Source organism: Phalacrocorax carbo, chromosome 8 (assembly GCF_963921805.1).
Source record: "Phalacrocorax carbo chromosome 8, bPhaCar2.1, whole genome shotgun sequence".
Classification (NCBI taxonomy): Eukaryota; Metazoa; Chordata; class Aves; order Suliformes; family Phalacrocoracidae; genus Phalacrocorax; species Phalacrocorax carbo.
Genome location: NC_087520.1, coordinates 27280255 through 27287318, shown reverse-complemented (window position 1 = coordinate 27287318; position 7064 = coordinate 27280255).

The window sequence follows — 7064 nt, the reverse complement described above, 5'->3', positions numbered from 1 at the left end:
ATCAACATTAAGAGTTCACAGACATGCAGCAGTTTCCTCTAAAAGACCTCAGAATACTTTATAAGCACTAATGAATTAAGCATCCAGCGCTTCTGTGAGATAGGGAAACACTAGCCTTTTTTTATGGACTGGAACTCTGGGCAGAAAGAGGTTAAGTGATTTGTACAGGGTCACAGAATAAATCTGTGTAAGGTAGAGCAAAATTCATGTATTCTGTCTCCAAGTCACAAGCTTTGGTGTAAGGCCATTCCTCAGCTCCACCACGGTCGCTCAAGGGCTGGTGCTTGAGTCACCAGGTGTTTGAGAACAGAACCTCACACACACACAATCCCCATCTCCTCCTAATTACTCAGAGTCTAGAAATATTCAGTTTTACATACTTCCATCCACGACAAAGTTTTACTACCCTTAGAATTTGCAGAAAGGTCAAAGTAATTATATGTAAATGTGTCATACACGTTATAACACCCTACAGAAACCAGTCAGGACTCTCGAAGGCCAACCTGATGAGGACAATGTAGGAAAACAGAGAAAGCTCCATCAGAACCTTTATAACCAGGTTGTCACCTGCAGGCATTCCCCTTGCAGATGTGCATGTTTGCAGACTGTTTAGCAGATCCTGAGAAAGCAGCAAACTCCAATTCTGAAAAAATATTTTGGTTTTCTCACCAGCTCCAGAAATGAGATTAAATTAAAGAAAATTTTGAATTGAATGCCCAGGGCAAGAAACCAACTTCCTGATACTCCAGCGTATTAAGCAACATAATCTCCCAGAGGAAGCGGTAGAGCCCTGATTGCTCAGAGCACTTAAAACCAGACAGGACCAAACAATTAGTTCCCTTGTCCTAACTGAGACAGACAATTTCTCACCTGCAAGTGGGCATTCTTCCAGCAGACAAGCTCAGTCTTTAACAAGATAGGATTTTTTTCCCCTTTGTGCACTTACAAACATGACAAGGCACGCACAGCCAGTAGAAGGAGTTTGGACTAACAACAAGGATCCTAGTAGCTTCCCCAGCACACCCGCTCCAGCACTTAACATGAGCAAATAGCTTTGCACACTGGGAGGTGGGACACATGTCGATAATAAAATTGATTAGAAGAGCAAAGGAAATCCACATAACCTTAAGTGAAAAAGTTCATTCTTTAAGTGCCTCCGTGATTATGTGCATGCAGTCAAGTGAGATTCTTTTAAACAATTTTTATTTACTATCTTGCCATATTTAATGGAAAACATTTTCATTCATCCAGTTTCATTAAACTATCCGTTACCTAGGAAAGGCCAGTTTAGACTTACATTTCAATTTGAAAGCACATAAGAAATCGACTTGTGATATACTAGAGCAAGCAAACCAGAAGAAAGTGACAAAAAAAATCAGAAATAAAAAACCCAAAACACCACTGCTTATTCCTACTCCTGGCAAGCCCAATACATTTAACACACATGCAGAAATTCAGAACTATTTACAAAGTGGACTTGAGCTGGTGCTGGTGAATATCAAATGAACTATGAATGGTTCTGCAGTATGTAAAAGACATATTGGGAGACTGCTACGATCTGCCAGACAAAACCAGCCATAGTAAACTGATCCCAAGAATCTCAGGGTCCCAGCTGCAGCACTAAACCCACTGAGAGGTGTGGGTCCTGTTACACTCAGCTAAAAGATTGTGGCTTCAGATGTTTGGTCTTGCAAAAGATTTTAGAAACCTGAAAGAGTTTCAGACCCTTTTTCAAACAAAGGCTTTAGCTAGAAAGGAAAAGAAGGGAAAGCAATTTATGTGATGCTATTTGTTTGGTTGGTTGGGTTTCGGGTTTGGTTTTATTTTTTTAAACTTAAAAGTGGTCACTGTGCATTATTTACCATGGCTTTTTCATCATAACATTTTGTCACATCAATTGTTCTCAAACCACAAGGACACTTGCCCCAAAGCAAATCTTTGCTGGAGAAACGTGCATTGCCTGTGCTCCCACATGCATGTTCCTGCAAAGGTAATTCTTGTTTGGGGACTGTAAGGAGAGGAAACTGCAATAACATCAACTCTGTGACTTACAATAATGGGAATTTTCTACCATGTCATTCTTGCACATTCTGCTGGTCACATTCCACAGATTATCTGTTCAATCATTATTTTACCTTAAAAAAACAACTTCCACTGTTAGATGGCAAAAGTGTTCAGAAACAAAATCTAAGAACTGCAGAGAACCCTGCGCTGTTGGTGTCCAAGCCAACTGGAATATCCCCCAGTGTGCTGCCAGAAAACATCACCTTTTCTTCTGTGTAAACACACTGACTACGTAAGGCCAAAGAAAACACAGGGCCAAAACCCAGGACTACAAATAACCATCAGAAAGGCAACCCTCTGATTTGGCAACACAGGTTGTAAATAGGTCCTTTGCATGCAGGCTGTCTAGAACAGCAGGTTGCACCCGCATGCTTAGTGGCATTAGAGACACCTAAGTGCAGCAAATAAATGAAAACAGAGCAGGCAGTGCTGTTGAAGGAGGTCATCTGATTGCAGAGGCAAAATTGAGGCTGTAAACCAAATTTGGCAAAAGCCAAAAATGGGAGACAAATCCATAATTTTTACATCCTTTATTCACAAGCTATTGAACTATGAAGTGGGAAGGGTGGCTTCTTTCTATGCATTTCCAGCACCTTGCTGAAACACAGACCTAGGGCACTGTGCACGCAGGTATATTTAAATACCTCAGATAAAAAGACCCTGACCACATCCTCCCACCTCTCTGCCTCAGAGGGGCCTTGAACTGCAGCCATACTGAAGTCAGGGTACCCAGCTGGAGTAGCTGTGGGCTGCTCAGAGCTGAACACTTAGCTGGATGATCAGCCCAACAAACGGTCTTATTGTCTCCTCTCCCCTGCAGGCACCTAAACCACTGCCAAATCCAGCAGACGAGGCTCTGAAATTCCTCCACATAATCACAAGTCTCTCTGCTGACAGGCTACATTCATAGCAGTTGCACAAAGGCCAGGGCAAGGAGGTACAGCTCCTCCTGTAGCACTGCCCTGCCTCAGCCATCGCCCTTCTCTATGGTGGCACCCTCAGCATCCCCAGCACGAGGCAGATCCAGCTGCCCATGGGCTGCACCTGAGGCATGGGGTCCTGCAGTAGCAGGGTCACAAACATGGCCCAGCTGGAGGTATTTCATCCTGGCCTCCTACTTCAGCCTTTTCTCTTTCAGAGAGCTCAGCACACCTGGACCCAGCTGCAGGATAAGCCAGCCTCACTCTGCCACAGACATCACCGGAGGGTTTTTACCACAAACACCCATCCACAGGTTAAAAAGAAACACACATCCTTCCTTTCCCCACAATGGCAAAACCAAAACAACATCAGAAAGTGATTCTGCATGGCTTCAGCAGTTAACCCAGGGGCAAAAGCCCAGCCTAGCCCTCCTTTCAGTTCACTGAGACTTCATCCATTTAATTTTCTTAATTCAGGTTGGTTGCATGATTTCAGCTACTTCAAAGTTCAGCAACAAATGTGAAACATTTCTGTCTTTCAATCATACTAAGTTCCTTTGCTATAATATGTCTGATAGGTCAAACCCCTACTAAATCATGCTCATCGTAAAGCGATACTACCATCACATAAATTTAAGCCTTTTAGCACAGGCCTTTCATCAACTCATAATGCTGTACATGCAGCAAAGTCTAGACACTTTGGAAAGCCTAATTGTAAGTTCAGGCTATGAAATACTCATTTTTTCTTAAAAACCTCTTTTTATCACCATTTCTCATTGCCCTATGGTGTATATTGATTTTATACATTATACAGCAAGAAAGATAATTGTGTGTAAAGAGCTGTGTGTCATTTAAGAAAAAGAAAATAAGTCTATTTGGCAAAACAGAGGAGATGAGTAGATGTCACTCCTCCTACAAAAATACACAGCAGTCATGGGCTCTGCTGTAATCTAACTTGTAACAATTACAAAATTAATTGTTATATTACAAAAATATATCAAACTCTCAGACCTCCCAGGGACCCTGTACATTTGATTAACAATATTCCAGCATTCACCCATCCTCTGCAGTAAAACAAAAGGTGGGTGTCCCCTTTGTCAGTATATCATGAAAACTGCACCAGGTGGCTAATCCTCCACAGGGAACTTGAACCTTGGCAAAGTATCTACCAGAGGCTGAACAGATGCTTAGGCACTCATTAACCAATTCATTTCATCGTCACACATATGATGCGAGTGTAACATTAAGAGCCTCACAACCCTGCTTCCACCCCCACAATGGAGAGCTGAGACTGAAAACCTGCCCCTCGCTTGTTCGATATGGCCCAGGCTGGTAATGCAAGTTTAATTTTTCCAACTGTCTGGAAACAACAGATCACAGAACACAGCAAGAAACCAATTTCAGAGTTTTCTAAGCAGTTGGACGCAAGTTTTTGAATGTATTTTTGTAAAGCAGTAGGAAAGCCCTCTCTCCATGGGTCCAGCCCTGAAAGCACAGTTAGATGAGCTGGCATCCCTATTACACTGGCAGGGATTTCTGCAAGCAGGATACCTGGCAGCACCTGCAGAAGCAGGCCCTAAAGACTGGAAATAGCTTGAGGATGACTTGAAACTTCACATTACCCTTCAATGGAAGGGTGGCTTTAATAACACTAGCAGCTACCTGAGGATGGTGGTGTTAAAAAAAAACAACACAACAAAAACCCCAGGAGATATTCAGAGGGAATCTAAAATACCGGAGGGGATGTGGTATGGTGTGTATAAAATACAATTCAATAATATAAATACAACAGGGGATACAAGCAGACAGGCAGGAAGTCCAAGAGCAAAGCTGTTTTTCACGGCATAGTTTTAGGAGTTTAAGCCATTAAGAAAATAATAGGCAATATCTAAAAGGGAGAGAGGAAAGGTGGCCTACCTCAACAGGCAGTTGAAAACAGAACAGAAAACCTCTCGTCAAGCTGCTTCCCTTTCATGCTGGATAATAATTGAGTCAGTACCAGCAGAAATGACAATTTAAGGAGAAACAACAACGAAGAGACTCCTGTACACAACCATACTTTGCTTTCAGCTCATTTGCTTTCTCTTAGCATAGCATCAAAAGAGAATGGCTCCATTACCTATGGAGCTGAAGGGAACTGCATCACTGGAACGCTACTCAGTACAATACCTTGGCAAATCCAACGTGCGATTTGGAGAATCATTCAATCAAGGCTGCAGGAAAACTTCCAGCAGTGCTCAGATATTTTTGCAGTTTAAGTCTAATTGTTCACACTAGGTTCAAACTTGTTTAAATAACAGAAACGTCCATCAGTACAATGCTGTGAAGTTAAGTTTGGTCAGTTAGGAACCTCAAAAAACTTAGCTATGACTGGTACCAGACCTCTGGGATGCACACCTACTTTAAAAAACGGAAAGCAGCATTAGTCCAAGTTCATACTGAAAAACACACTTAGAATATTTTTATCGGGTTTTATTTTCTGAAATAAAATGACCTTAATTGGTGAAATATAATGAAGTGTGCTAAAACCAAATCCTGTCTTAGGCACCAGAGGCTGTCAGACCAGGGGAAAACTTTTGTTTTTCTCTGCCTGCCCACCTTCTTCCAGCCAGAGAGCTTGTAGCACTCTGCTGTACTCACCAGGCAGCAGCTGAAGTTACGGAGAGTCTCAGAAGTAACTCTGAATGTCCTTTGGCTAGAACTAACCTTCTCTAATGTTTCGCATTTTTAGTGTACATTTTAAGGCAGAGATTGATGATGGTGGTAGAGCTTCTGAAGAGATGATGCTGGTGGATTTTGGAGCAGAAAAGGGAATTTTTACATCAACTTAAAGGGTGATAAACCAGCAAGGGTCAGAGACTGCCTTTGTGTGTTTTTCAGCACTGGGCACAGTGGGTACTGAAATTGGAAGAAAAGGTGCCAAAAGAACAAACACAAAGCAGAAGGGGAAAACATCTTTATGTCTGCCAATCTCCAGGCAACTGAAGCCCACAGCTCCCCTCCTTCCCCCGTCCTCAGAGAGAGACTGACTGCTGCAGGACTTACAGGAATTGATCCTGACAATGACAGACAAGATCCAAGCCTCAAAAACCTTAGGAAAGAACAGCCTTGTAGAAATGGACTTAACAAAATAAATAACTTGTCCCAGGCCAGAATACAGACTTCTTGGATCCCAGATCACTGACACGATAGTCAGCAATGGCACTACTATCGTGTCAGGGCAGCTGCTTGCTCATCCACACAAGAGGCTCAGAGCAGCTTTTAGAAGTGAGGACAAAAATCCCAGTCCAGGTGCAGCCCATCCTGCTGCAAGTCACAGCCACCAGCAAGATGCCAGCAGTACTCCCCTGCCATCTACTTGCATCAAAGGAAAGACGATGTGGGGAAATGCCACAATTTTATTTATGATAGTAAGAGCTGATGAGAATTATTTACACCCAGCAGTAATTCACAGTTACAGCAAACCCTTGGGTACCCCATTTCTGTGCATCACCTGCAAATTACAGATGATGAGGGGTTTCTAATTGCAAGTCTCTGGTAAGCAGAAAAAAGCTTAGAGAGCTGAAAGTGAACTGGGCACCAGGATGCATGCACCCAGGGAACCTGAAAGACACCCCGTGAGGCTTTGGTGTGCACAAGGGTGCTCCTTCATATGCTTTAAGCTCAAATTAATAAACCTGTTAAGAAAACCCTAATTTTATCAGAAGCTCTGCCTCCTCAGGCAACACACAACACTGAAGCTCCTGATCCCTTGGGACCATTGCTGTGTCCCAGCAGGTCACCAACGAGAGAGAGGTGTTTATGTGTAACCCTGACCTTGTCCATAATCATTTTACACTTACATGAACAACTCCCACAGGTTTTGGTGACTGCAGCCAGGTACCCACCAGGCCACCACTGCTCCCTGTTGCAGAGCTCCATCTGCAGCTGCTTATCTCTTCACTGAAGTCCAGCAACTTCAACTAAAACCAGACACTGAGGACAACCTTCAACTAACAAGTCAAAATTATTTCTGAAAGCCAGGCTGAATAAAAAGCATGGCATTTTAAAACAACCAATGGAAGCCCTTTCTTTACAAGC